General features: G+C 39.9%; 1 protein-coding gene across 8 annotated transcripts in view; it reads right to left on the bottom strand.

Moving 5' to 3' along the window:
- Positions 1-15000, bottom strand: part of LOC135098726 (uncharacterized) — a 43530-nt gene that overhangs the window by 11472 nt on the left and 17058 nt on the right. The gene's annotated exons all lie outside the window — the stretch shown is intronic.

Raw genomic sequence — 15000 nt, 5'->3', positions numbered from 1 at the left:
CTATTCCAGGCCATTAGAACCTTTCATTTCATCTCATCAAGTGTTAATTCTCTTATTTCATCTCCTCTTGTATTAGTTCTCTCTGTCTCAGCGTTATCAAATGTGTCATTACGACCAAGTTGTTTGCTGCAGTTATTAAACTGTCCACGCAAATACGCATCATTCAATACTGCATGCACATCACTCTTCCGTAAGATCAACTTTGTGAAATAGTGTTAATTCATTAAATACTGGTTGGAGAACAATGCTTCTAAAAGCAAAAAATGCAAACAAAACGAGGAGCGAGAGAGCCACAGCGAGAGAGAGAGAGAGAGAGAGGAGAGAGAGAGAGAGAGAGAGAGAGAGAGAGAGAGAGAGAGGAAGAGGACGGTTTATGAATGTTCTTTCAAGCGATATACTAAATCTCTCTCTCTCTCTCGTCTCTCTCTCTCTCCTCTCTCTCTCTCTCTCTCCTCCTCTCGCTCTCTCTCTCTCTCTCTCTCTCTCTCTCTCTCATGGTCGGGCTCCCACCTTCTCTATTCTATTTTTTCTCTTCCTCCATTCCTCCTGTACACTGCCTTCTTTCTTCCTCTTCCGCGCCTCTTCCTTCAGGCTTCCTTTCCCTCTTCATTCTCCTTCATTCATCCTTCTCCTTCCTACTCCTTCCCTCTTCCTTATGCACGTTCCTCCTTTGCCTCCATCTTGCCTTCCCATTTCTTCCTTCCCTAAGTCCTCCAATCTACCTGTCTTCCTTCTCTTCCTGCCAGCTCCCTTCAGAAACCCCCTTGCTCCCTCATTCCCTTCCTTCCTCCCTCTTCTTCCTCCTCCCCCTGCCCCCTGAAAGCCCCTCTTCTTTCCCCTCCTGCCATTCTGCAAGGTTAAAGTGCCAAGCGGCTTCCCTGTGCTGACGATTGCCCGGGAAGGGACTGGAGGTTTTTAATTGTTTATTTTATTATTCTTGTTGGTTTGGGAATCACAGGGGAAAAATATTGGAATGAAAATTTAGGAAAAGACAAAAATATATTCGAACCTTTGGACACTTGGAATTGTGGAACTTGATGCGTGTTTGCCGTTCGTTTGTTTGTTTGTTTTTGTTGTTTTTGTTGTTGTTGTTGTTTTTGTTGGTGCTGCTGTTAAATTAAGACTGTGAAGAAGGTTTACATGTTATTAAATTTTGTTCTCCATAACGTGAGTGAAAGTGTGCGTGAAACCCAAACTGGGGATGGTAGCAGTGATAGTAATAAAGCAACAGTAGTAGTAGTAGTAGTAGTAGTAGTAGTAGTAGTAGTAGTAGTAGTAGTAGTAGTAGTAGCAGTAGTAATAGTAGACAGTAAAACAGCCCACATCTAAACCTCTCTAAGAATCCAACACATTTATCCTAAACCCTTAAACCCTTCTCAGAACCCTTAAACTCTAAACACTCGAGCCACTACAATCGTTCCTAAAACACCAGATGCCCTCAGCACCCTAAATCCCTTGTTGGACTCCCCTTAACTCCCTCCAAACCCTTACTTCCCCTCTCCCCTCCCCCTCACACCCTCCACTCGCCACAACAAAGACCTCTCCTGCTTGCATCTTGACACCAAATCTTGTTTCCTTTCCTTCCACTTACTTGCCGTTATCTCCCTGCCTCTCCATCCCTCCTCTCCCCAGCCTCGCCCTCTCCAGAGGAAAGGCGAGGTGGCTAATGCTCCCAGCCATGGCGGGGGAGAGTGCAGGCGGAAGAGAAGAAGAGGATATAAGGAGAAAGAAATTAGAGAGATGTGTGTTTTTGTAACCTGGAGATGCGACAGGGAGACAGAAAAAGAGAGAGAGAGAGAGAGAGAGAGAGAGAGAGAGAGAGAGAGAGAGAGAGAGAGAGAGAGAGAGAGAGAGAGAGAGAGAGAGAGAGAGGGGGGGGGGTGTTGGGAAGAAAGTTGGGTAGAAGATTAGAGGTGAGAAGGAAGGGAAGGAAAGGGGAGGGAGGAATGAGAAAAGGATTGGAAGAAAGGGAAAAGGAGGAAAGGGCAGTAAGACAGGGACTGAAAGGTATAATTGAAGAAAAGGATGGAGTGGAAGGAGAGGGGACGACGAAGAAAGTAACGAACATTAAAAAAAAAAAAAACGGAGAGAAAAAATCGATGGGAAAAAAAGGAAAAGCGAAAATTAAGAAGAGAATAAATAACAAAAAATCAAAGGAAATTAAAAAGTACAAGGAGATTTGCAATCCGCTATTTAGTATTATTTATTATTTATCAATTGAGAGAGGCCTGTGTGTGTGTGTGTGTGTGTGTGTGTGTGTGTGTGTGTGTGTGTGTGTGTGTGTGTGTGTGTGTGTGTTGTAAGTAGGCAGGTCTACACATTACACACTTAAAGGGGTGTTACCATTCTTTGTACAGTGAGATTTGGAGGGCTGCTGTACTCTCTCTCTCTCTCTCTCTCTCTCTCTCTCTCTCTCTCTCTCTCTCTCTCTCTCTCTCTCTAGCCTAAGAAACGAAATTAACCCCAATAATCACGAGAACAAATATTTTACAGATAAAGGCATAAAAATAAGCATCACTACATTAAAATCCTAGTAGATATATAAAATAAAATTGTAGGCGCCACATAGTGATGATAGTGGTGGCGCTGATAGATTAGTCTACCTTCAAACCGTTTTCTAGATGGAGTTGCTATGTGTAGATTATTACACCATATTTTTCAACACAACATAACTAAAGAATGTCATTTATATGTAAATCAATATTGTATAATATGCTGTATAATATTGTAACTATGCATTTCCTGTAATATGACCATAATATGATGTAAGCATGAGCAGTAGCTAATGAGTAGAAGCGAGGAATGAAATTAGCTAGCAGGCATCTATGCCCCACTTGGTGCCAAGACAGTGGAGGAGAGAGAGGAGCGCGTTTCCAACAGGTCGCTCATTGCACAATTCTCCCCACACAGTAGATACACATTAAATAACAAAACTCTGGTAGGTACAGGGTACGAGAAAGATTTAGGAGTTATAGTTAGCTCTGAACTCCGTCTAGGGAAACCATGCATAGAGGCCAGAAACAGGGCAAATAGGGTACTAGGATTAATTTTTAGAGTGTTAAAAGTAGAAGGCCGGAAGTAATATTAAAGTTATACTTGGCGCTGGTCAGACCTCATCTAGACTACGCTGTGCAGTTCTGGTCCCCACATTACAGGAAAGATATAGGTCTATTAGAATCAGTACTGAGGAGAATGACTAAAAGGATACAGGGGATGAGGAGTATTCCTTACGAGGCGAGATTGGAGCTGTTAAATTTACATTCCTTAGAGAGACGTAGGTTAAGAGGGGACCTGATAGAAGTCTTTAAGTGATATAAGGGTTATAACAAGGGAGATGTAAGCAAAATTCTTAGGATCAGCATCCATGGTAGAACAAGAAATAACTGGTTCAAGCCTGAAAAATTTAGGTTTAGGAAAGAGATTGGAAGAAAATGGTTCTCAAATAGAGTGGCAGATGAGTGGAACGGACTCAGTAATCATGTTGTTAGTGCTAGGACATTAGGGAGCTTTAAGAGAAGATTAGACAGGTTTATGGATGGGGATGATAGGTGGAAAAAGGTGGGTATCTTTTGTACAGGGACTGCCACATGTAAGCTTGGTGGCTTCTTGCAGCTTCCCTTATTTCTTATGTTCTTATGTTCTTATTTAGAGATCTGCCCCTCCACCCTTTGACTGGCGGCCTCTCACAGTGCACCTGAGCTGTAGTTAGGTGTGCGGTGCACCATAGAGATCTGATTAGGAGCCGCTGCAATGAGATTTGGAAGGAATAAGCTTTGGCGAGTAACACAGTGATTTTTACTGAGTCAGCAATTGCTTTGTGCATAGAATTTGTGTGGTTATTATGTTATATAAGCGTAGATATATTATTATTGTATTCTGAAGTCATGTATTTGTCGGCAGAAACGAGTTGTACTGAGATACGCTGATGTTATGAAGGAATAAACAAGACAGTGTACTCGGAACCAGTGTTTACAGTATTCCACCACCTTGACGAGTTTATAGATGCAGCAGGCGCTTACAAAAATAAAACCAGAGGAGGAATATTTAGGAATACGTAAGAAGAAGAAGAAAAAAAAAAAACGGAGACATGTGGAGCTACAATATAGAAATACAACATACTATTACATATCAATGCTAAACTACTTGAAGAAAATACATGGAAGAGGAGGAGTAGGAGAAGGAGGAGGAGGAGGAGTAAGAGGAAGAGAAGGATTCTTTCACTCCGCTCCCCTTCCCTCCTTATGTGTAATCTTGAACAGTGGGAGAAAGGGAAGGTTAATTAATCGATGTGTGTGTGTGTGTGTGTGTGTGTGTGTGTGTGTGTGTGTGTGTGTGTGTGTGTGTGTGTGTGTGTCTGTGTGTGTGTGTGTCTGTGTGTCTGTGTGTCTGTGTGTCTGTGTGTGTGTGTGTGTGTGTGTGTGTGTGTGTGTGTGTGTGTGTGTGTGTGTGTGTGTGTGTGTGTGTGTGTGTGTGTGTGTGTGTGTGTGTGTGTGTGTGTGTGTGTGTGTGTGTGTGTGTGTGTGTGTGTGTGTGTGTGTGTGTGTGTGTGTGTGTGTGTGTGTGTGTGTGTGTGTGTGTGTGTGTGTGTGTGTGTGTGTGTGTGTGTGTGTGTGTTATTTGCCAAGTTTATCCTGAAAAGGGACACATTTTCTTAGTGTTCCCCGTGTTCCGTTTTCCTCCTGTGCATATCTTTATTTTTAGTTATAAATTAGTATGAAACTTGTTTACTCATTTTATATCACGTAATATTATTTTCTTCATAATTTAAGGTCTTTATATATATATATATATATATATATATATATATATATATATATATATATATATATATATATATATATATATATATATATATACATGTATACATATATATATATATATATATATATATATATATATATATATATATATATATATATATATATATATATATATATATATATATATATATATATATATATATATATATATATATATATATATATATATATATATATATATATATATATATATATATATATATATATATATATATATATATATATATATATATATATATATATATATATATATATATATATATATATATATATATATATATATATATATATATATATATATATATATATATATATATATATATATATATATATATATATATATATATATATATATATATATATATATATATATATATATATATAAGGGGAGGGGTGTATGTGAAGTGAAATGTGTAGTGAGGAAGAGCGATAGGTGTCTGCGTCAGCAGACGTATCTGAGTCAGTAGAAATGAGGACGCAGTAAAGCCCTGAGGGAGAGACAAGGGGCGGCGTTCTCACGGGGTAAATTTGAGTGTTGTCATGGTGATTGAGCGGGTGTGTGGAGGTACTGGCATGTTGTGGTACAGCCCTGATATCCAGGATCAGGCTGGAGAGTTTGTTGTGGTACCAAGAGCTCTTGTCCGCTGAAATTTGGTTGGTGGGTTGTGGCGATACTTTAACACTGAGAGTGCAGCGTCAGGGCTGAGAGGCAGCCATATTGTGGCTGGGGTTGTAGTGGTGTTGTGGTGTTATCGGTGTCTTTGTGGGTGGTGTTGTGGTGTTATAGGTGAAGTGTGGCGGTAGTGATGATGCCTTGCGTGGTCTGAGGAGGTGAAGACGGGAATTGTTGCTGGAGGACGTGGTGACAGCGTCTGGGGAAATTCCTGCAGCTAGGGAAAATATTCCAGCGGCTCGTGAAGGAGTGGAAGGATTTTAGTGCTTTGTGAAGTGACGGGAATGTCATATATCGGTGTGCATAGCCCTTAAGCAGCAAGGGAGGTGATAGAAGAGACTTAGTAAAAGGGGAAAGTATTGTGAGTGAGTGTGGGACTTACCCTGAGTAGATCTCTGGTAGAAATTTACTCTCTAATTTCCTTTAATGTGTATTTCATTAATTCATTTGTAAATTAATATCATTATTAATATATTTTGTTATTACATAGAATAGTTGTACTTTTGTACCCCAACACTGACCTGGCAGTGAGGTGATTCCTGGTGTGCTGCGCCACGGTAAGGATTTTGTGAGAGGGTTTGATAGCTGACGATTTCTGATAGGTCGGGTAGGTATTCGAGGACTTTAAAAATACAGGCCTTTAAAACTTTCTGGGATCAGTGTAACGTACACTTTCTCGGAAAGATAACCGGGATCATGACAGTGTGTGTGTGTGTGTGTGTGTGTGTGTGTGTGTGTGTGTGTGTGTGTGTGTGTGTGAAAATATGTATCAAAGGAGAATGAAAGAAGAGACCCATTATAAAGGGAAGGAAGGAAGGAAGAAAGGAGGAGGAGGAGGAGGAGGAGGAGAGGAACGAAAGATGTGACGCAGATGAAGAAAAAGGTGAGAAACAGGAAAATACCTGAGTTTCTTCTATGTTATCTCCCTTTCCTGTTATCTACTCTCTCCTCTCCCCCTCCCCTTCATCACTCCTTTGACCTACAATATCTGATCAACGGTATTACATCCACACTCTCTCTCTCTTTTTTGTACCTCTATAAATCGTCTATAAATAAAAAAAAAATCCTATATAAATAGCGCACGCGCGCACGCACACACACACACACACACACACACACACACACACACACACACACACACACATATTAGTGATGATAATGACAATAATTATGCCGATAATAATACTATACTACAACTAATGCTACTAATGCATAATAATGATTGTAATATGTAGGGAATTCTGGCGCTGTGTGTTGTATTAGACTGTTTTGTATGAGTGTGTTTAGCTGTCTTCCTTTCGTGTTGCTGTGAGTGTAACCTAAAGTGGGGTGGTTTGCACTGAGATCGCCTAGCATGTAGACTGGGATGTTGCGTCTGAATAGTTTGGTGAAGTCGGGAATTGGTATAAAGTTTCTTGAAGGGGGTTGATATAGTGTGGAAATAATAATTTTGCCAATTGTGGTCATGACTTCTATTGCAATTAAATCAGATAAAAAAACCATCAAGAAGTTTACATTGTATATTCTTTTCAATTGCTATTGCTGTGCCATCACAAGTGTTATTAAGGGTATTTTTTGTGTGTAGGTTGTATCCTGGGATTTTAATTGGTGTGTTTTCGTGTGTGCAGTGACTGTTTATAAGTATTACATCAGGGTCAATGATTCTGTATGAGTTAGATAGTGAAATCCTCCTATTAAACCAGTGTAGTACGTTGTGTTGTATGATTTTTATGTTACGAAGGGCCATGTTGTTAGTGTGTGTAAGTGTGTGTATCTGTATGTGTTTGTTTGTGTTACTGCGATTCTTTTGTTTTAATTCTTTGAGTTTGTCTAGAGGATGGTGATCTTTCTTTTGTCCTGATTTTATTTTCCTAAATATACTGTCCTCTAGTATAATAAAGCAGTCATGCATTGTTATTTCACCATTTTCTATTAGATCAAGTACTTCGTGTGCGTCTATTGTTGGTTCATTGTATGTGAATTTAAAGGTCCCGTCTTCTATTCCTGTGACTCGGTGGCTAAGTTGTCTGTGGTCTGGCCAGCCATTACTTTCCTTGGATATTATTTCAAGTTCTATGTCATTGCAGTCTAGTTGTTTCTTTGTGTTTTCTTGTGTCTTTTGTTTGTCAGTTTGTTGTTGTTGGTGTGTGTTTGTTGTTGTTATAATTTGGTGTTCTTTATTGTGTGTATCGGTAGATGGGTCTTGTGTCATCATGTCAACCAGTTTTTCGCCGTCAGCAAGAATAGCGAGGTGGAGTTTGGTGGAGTTGGGGGTTTTTGGTAGGTTGATTTGTGGCAGGCTGTTTGCTTTCAAAGTAGCGTTCAGTTCATTTGCATAACTGCCGGGTTCAATTACGTTCATTAGATGAGCGTGAATCATACAAGAATAAATGTTGAGGTGTTCATCTTTGCTGATCTGTGTGAAGGTGGTGTTGTTCATAGTTGAGTTGGTGTTGGTTTTCGCTACTTGGGAGTAGGTTACTTTTCCCTTCTCTTCTTCTCTTTTCTTCTTAATTGCTTCTTTCCTGTATCTGCATTTCATTGACAGAGTTCTGTGATTTTCTCCGCAATTTATGCAATTGTTGCTCTCTTTGCTACAATTCTTCCAAGTGTGGCCTTCCTCGGCGCACTCTGAACATATTTTGTAGTCTTTGTTCTTTGGGCAATCCTTAGTGATGTGGGACTCGACCTGATAGCATCTGAAGCATGTTTGTATGTGGTAAAACTTCTCTTGCTGGGTTTGGTAGTGAGGGATCTTCATGGAAAATAGTTTGAGTCCATGTTCAGTACTTTTTGCGCAAACAGAGCTTGTGTGAATGTTATTTTGATCGTCTTAGAGTTTGGGAATTTGAATATATTGTCAATTTTGTTTTCCAGGTAGGTGTTGTGGGCACATAGAGCTCACTGGTGATGTCTTCCTCAGAGTTTGCGTGTATGTGTGAGTTTACATTGAAGGCTATCTATGACAGTCCTTTTAGCCTTCAATTCTGGTGGGGTCACTGGGGTGAATTCATGTTGTTGAAATTCATTCTTGATAGGGTCTTGAAATATTTTCTCTTGTTCTTCGTCTGAAGAGATGACAACATATCCATCTTGAGTTGGAATGATGTTGGTTGGATATATCTTATTGTTGATGAGTATTTTCAAGAGAGTTGTCTTTCTTCTAGGTTCGTTGGCATTGTGCGTTTTGATCTTCACTCGTGCCATCCTTGTTACATGTCAGTACAATAATATAACCTACAAGGGGCCGAGGCCCGACACACAACACACCTAAAGGACAGAAAAATGGAAGGAGCCTACCTATGTACCTCAGTTTAGCAGTCCAGCCTCTAAAAGCCGTCGCAACTGCCCTGAGGTACGACCTAACCCTATCCAATGTTTTTGCTCGAACCTTCCTCACTGGCTTAAGGCAGCCCTTCTAAGGGCCCCCCTTGAGGCACTACCCGCGGGGTTCACCTTCACCAGTGAGGAGGACACTAAGGGCGAAAAGAGAAATACAGGTGGAGAGAAAAGATGCCTGGGCGGGACTCAACACGGAGTCCCCGGTACACAGGGCTTGGGAGGATTCCCAGGTGGAATTCTCCCTGTTGTGCAGGACAAGCACAGACGTCACTGGCAGGATGTAGGTAGCTGGAAGTGTGGGCAGAGCGGTGTTATCCGTTGCAAGGAATACACAGAGAGCAAGCAATCCTTTCGCACACGGCCAGAGACGGTCCGCTTAAAAATGCCCGTCTACTAGCTCTGGCCGCCGGCAGGACTTTTTATACTGCCTCTCCTGAAGTCCAGTCGTCTCCCTGAGTGCAAGTCAAGTCGAGAGCGTCTGCGGAGTGTGGTCTGCTGTGAAAGTCAACCAGTCAAGTGACTTGACTCCTGCAGAATGGGAGAATAGCTTAGTTACCGCTAAATATACAGAGCTAGTGGCAACACTACGGGTGGAAACAGATGCCAGACACTTCCACGCGCCATCTGACTCGAGAAACCGCGCTTGGAGCTCAAAATTGAGGCGCGAAAATTCTTGATTACGGGAACGATCGCCGTCGCTACGGACGCACTGATGCAATTGTTCATATATGATCAACGGAATGAAAGGGTCAAATAGCAGAGGTAGTGCCTTACTGCTTATATTTAAAGGGATGGAAAAGAAAATTACAAGCATGACTGCAAACTAGCAAAATGTACAAAAGAGTTAAGTGCACAGACATTACACAGTCTCAAGAGATGGCTGGATAAATTGATGGATGATGATGACAGATGGCCTGGCCTGGTGGCGGAGAGAGCTGTCAGAAACATCGATCTCATATGTACATTGAAAAAACATATCTAGAGAAAAAGATGTTATGTGGTAAGCAGTAGTTGTGTTCTTCATTAATATTGTGTGAGTTTTAAATGTGACAATGAAGCCACGTGTTGGGAAGTCCAGTTAGCAAGAATCGGCTTTAAGTTGAGACCCTAGATCTCTATTTCAGCACTTCATCCACCATCCGAACTCCATTCCAAAACTGAAATTACAATGCGCTTTAAGTCCTGCATCAATGTAAGGTGGAAGTGTTGAGCCAAGGCACTGCAGGATGAAGGAGAGATAGAGCAATGAGTTATGAGCCAAGACGTGAGATCAGTCGCTGTCTTGAATTTAAAACCTATCGGCGGATGAATATTATGTCTTTTCAACAACAAGAGCCCTTTACTGTATATATTTAGGAAATTTTACATAATAATTTTCTTCTACAGCTTTATTTCCTATATAAACGAAAATAGATCGGCAAGTGGGAATTATACACATGCTGCATCCAACTTCATTTCACGGTTTCATTTTCCAATACGCCAATAGGGGGAGATAAACGTGTGGTGGCAAATTATGTTAGGGAGAGTGTATGGGTGTTGCAGTATGATAAGGCCACCATTAATACTCATCTACACACACACACACACACACACACACACACACACACACCACAAGAAAACAAACAAAAAAAAACTTTCCCCTTTCCCAAGCAAACGCAGAATCTCTACTTGGAATCGCCGTGAAAAATATTTCCCCCGAAGATAAGAGGCGGCAGAACAGGTCCGGATGAAAGAGGAAGAACATGAATTTCCTTGAGGCATAGTTTGCTTGCCACGTCGGGATTAGATAGTTCCCAAGTGCCGGCCCCCGATATCAGGAAGAATGGGAGCAGGAGGAGGAGGAAGAGGAGGAGGAGGAGCAGAAAAAAAAAAGCAAAAAGGAAAAAAAGAAATAACGGAAGAAAAAGAAAGGAAATTAAGAAACAAGAAAAGAAGATGGACAGTTATAATTTACACACACAAAGAGAGAGAGAGAGAGAGAGAGAGAGAGAGAGAGAGAGAGAGAGAGAGAGAGAGAGAGAGAGAGAGAGAGAGAGAGAGAGAGTCTAAAAATAGTCAAATAACCACAGAAAGTAAATCCTCTTTTCTAGACATTGATACGGAATAGCTGCAAGTGATTCACCAGGAAAGAGACATCAAAAGACCTGAAAAGAACCGACCAACATATTCACTATCTCTGCTACACAAGTATTTCACAAACTATTCTCTAATAGGATTACTGCAACGCTTGATCTCACTCCTTCCTGCGACTCCCGTTAGGGGTCGCCACACCAGACCACCAGTCACCATTTCACTGTCTTCTTCGTTTTCTGTTGTAAAAATTGAACACAGCACACAGGATTCAGGAGGCGTTGTGCAGCTCACGGAATCCATGCGAAATATTTCGAATAAATAAATCCACAACGCATGGATTTAGCTGAACAAGAAAAATATCCTCACCATATATACACCTTCGGAGTGACTGAAACACTGGGGAGAATTGAGGTTAGTGGACATGTGAATGTACTGGAAGACTCATACGAGGTACAAAGTAGTATGTCGAATAAATGAATCCACAATGCATGACTTCCACTGATCAAAAAATGCCCGCGATTCTGTAAAAACCTTAGCAGTTATTGAAGCAATGAGAAGAAGAGGAATAGAGGAGACATCTCAAAGTATTGCAAGTCTGATGCAGGAGGAGGACACACACACACACACACACACACACACACACACACACACACACACCACCGCGACCTGCTTCCCTGCGACGCACCGCCGCCGCGACGAGCCCTACGCGCATGTGCCAAGCTGGTCCCCATCAGAGCCGGCACTGACCGTTACAAGCACATCGCCGTCCCACTCTAGTCAGGCTGTTTAATAACCACTCATGTTACTGCTACTCTTGTTTGTCATTCTAGTTAATTTTATCTTCTTATATTGTTTTAATTTCTCTGTTCTTAATTTTGCCTTTTTAACTTTCATTTTTATAGTCTGCCTCATAATTTGCCTCTGGTTTGGTGGTATTCTCATTGTTTTTAAGGTTTTCTTTCTACCACCAATGTATATTTTCAGCTGTTGGCTGCATATATATATATATATATATATATATATATATATATATATATATATATATATATATATATATATATATATATATATATATATATATGAGGAGCACCGGCCAAGGGCAACAAAAGTGCAATAAAAAAAGGGCTCACTGAAGTGCCGGTCCCCGACAAAGGCGAAAGCGTTAGTCAAAAATTACAGGATAAGTGTGTTGAAACCTCCCTCTTGAAAGAGTTCAAGTCATAGGAAGGTGGAAATACAGAAGCAGGCAGGGAATTCCAGAGTTTACCAGAGAAAGGGATGAATGAATGGGCATACAGGTTAACTTTTGCATTAAAGAGGTGGACAGAAAAGGGGTGAGTGACTGAAGAAAGTCTTGTGCAGTGAGATCGAGGGAGAAGGGGAGGTTAGCAAGAGCAATTAGCATGAAAACAGCGGTAGATGATAGCAAGATATGCAACACTGCGGCGATGAGAAACAACCTGAAGACAGTCAATTAGAGGAGAGGAGTTGACAAGACGAAAAGCTTTTTATTCCACCCTGTCTAAAGCATACTCCTTACATGGACGGATAAGGGCCCTGTAAGGAGTTAGCAGTTGGGGGGTTGGGGGGTGAGAAAACTGACGGAGACGACTCAGAAAGCCTAGCTTCATAGAAGTTGTTTTAGCTAGAGGTGAGATGTTAAGTTTCCAGTTCAGATTATAAATAAAGAACAGACCAAGGATGTTCAGTGTAGAAGAGGGGGACAGTTGAGTGTCACTGAAGAAGGGGGGGTAGTTGTCTGGAATTCTAGACAACTATCCCCCCCTAGATAGATGGAGAGAGAAAAAAAAAGTAATTGAACAACACTAAGTTTGTTCTGCCCCAATCAGAAATTTTAGAGAGATCAGAAGTCAGTCGTTCTGTGGCTTCCCTGCATCTATCAGTAGCATCTATATTCAATAAACTGTTGATTATTAATAATGATAACTATAATAGTAATATTATTATCATTATTATTATTAATATTATTATTATTATAACACAAAAAATGTAACACAGCTACACTAAATGTACTTGCAAAACTAAAACCGTAAAATTAGAGAAGAAGGGAGCAGGTAAGTGCAAAGTAGTTCACCTGCGTCCACGTCTCCCTCTCTTCGTAATCCAGGTGATAATGTACGTCAATCACCTGCATTATGTATTATGTATTTATAATGTACGTCAATCACCTGCATTATGTATTGATTTCAGGCAAACACGGTCTTTTTTACTTAACCCTTTTACTTACTTTTTTACTTTATATATATATATATATATATATATATATATATATATATATATATATATATATATATATATATATATATATATATATATATATATATATATATATATATATATATATATATATATATATATATATATATATATATATATATATATGTTCACATTTCCCTGTCAGTGATGGCATTTCCCAGCCGTCACACGGGAAACACTTCAGGCCTGGACGAGTGACGCACACTATTATCTTTAATTCAGAATTTTAATTTACCAAAAATATGCTTATTAGTAGATTCACTTATAAAATGTTCAAAAATATAAATTGGAGTCGTCAGTTGTATCATATAAATACAATACAATTCCGCTACGAGATACACACATATTTACAAATATTTCATGTGTTTCATTTTTGCCAGCCATTTTTTTCTTTTTTCACTGGCAGTTGAGGATTACAAGCTTTCACCTAAGAAACGATTTTTTTTTATTTTATCATATTGTATAAATCAAGAGCAGTAAAAATATTTCCATAGTGGGTAAAAATAACTGTAAACAAAACAAGTCCACAAACATTTAGCGCTGCCTCTGAGTTTGCGTCAGAAGGAAGGTGTTGCCTGAAGTGTGAATAATGAGTGTGCTAAATGATTATATGAGTACATCATTAAAGCTAATACTGTGGCAGAATAATGTTGTTGTTGTTGTTGTTGTTGTTGTTGTTGTTGTTGTTGTTGTTGTTGTTGTTGTTGTTGTTGTTGTTGTTGTTGTTGTTGTTGTTGTTGTTGTTGTTGTTGTTGTTGTTGTTGTTGTTGTTGTTGTTGTTGTTGTTGTTGTTGTTGTTGTTGTTGTTGTTGTTGTTGTTGTTGTTGTTGTTGTTGTTGTTGTTGTTGTTGTTGTTGTTGTTGTTGTTGTTGTTGTTGTTGTTGTTGTTGTTGTTGTTGTTGTTGTTGTTGTTGTTGTTGTTGTTGTTGTTGTTGTTGTTGTTGTTGTTGTTGTTGTTGTTGTTGTTGTTGTTGTTGTTGTTGTTGTTGTTGTTGTTGTTGTTGTTGTTGTTGTTGTTGTTGTTGTTGTTGTTGTTGTTGTTGTTGTTGTTGTTGTTGTTGTTGTTGTTGTTGTTGTTGTTGTTGTTGTTGTTGTTGTTGTTGTTGTTGTTGTTGTTGTTGTTGTTGTTGTTGTTGTTGTTGTTGTTGTTGTTGTTGTTGTTGTTGTTGTTGTTGTTGTTGTTGTTGTTGTTGTTGTTGTTGTTGTTGGTGCTGCTGCTGCTGCTGCTGCTGCTGCTGCTGCTGCTGCTGTTGTCCTGCTGCTACCACTATCAGCACTACGACAGCTGCCACTCCTGCTACTGCTCTTACCACTCTTACTATACTATCCTTATTTGTCTGCTCATTTGTCTGTCTGTCTGTCTATCTGTCTGTCTTTCTGTCTGTCTCTCTGTCGGTCTGTCCTCAACACTGAAAACAATTACAACTACAATTTTCATTGAGGGTGTGAGGCAAGACTTTGCGTAAGGATGATAAGTCCTTCTTTACGACCATCAGGGGAACACCTCAGACAGACTCACGAGGCCTCAAGTAAAGCAATATGTATCTAACTAATTGAATCCTCAAGTCGACTTCCTGCAGTGGCTGTATAAAAGGGAGGCGGTCACGATAACCTTACAAAAAAAAAAAAAAAGACGTGTATACTAATCAGACAGAGAGAGAGAGAGAGAGAGAGAGAGAGAGAGAGAGAGAGAGAGAGAGAGAGAGAGAGAGAGAGAGAGAGAGAGAGAGAGAGAGAGAGAGAGCGCACCGCATCTATTCCAAAATCTCGTTTAATGCAAAGGATCATGAGAACTACGCAAGAAAGGAAAAGAAA

This window comes from Scylla paramamosain, unplaced genomic scaffold, assembly GCF_035594125.1.
Source record: "Scylla paramamosain isolate STU-SP2022 unplaced genomic scaffold, ASM3559412v1 Contig77, whole genome shotgun sequence".
NCBI classification, from domain to species: domain Eukaryota; kingdom Metazoa; phylum Arthropoda; class Malacostraca; order Decapoda; family Portunidae; genus Scylla; species Scylla paramamosain.
Note: the sequence above shows the minus strand (reverse complement) of the source record. Positions and strands in the feature narration are given on the sequence as shown.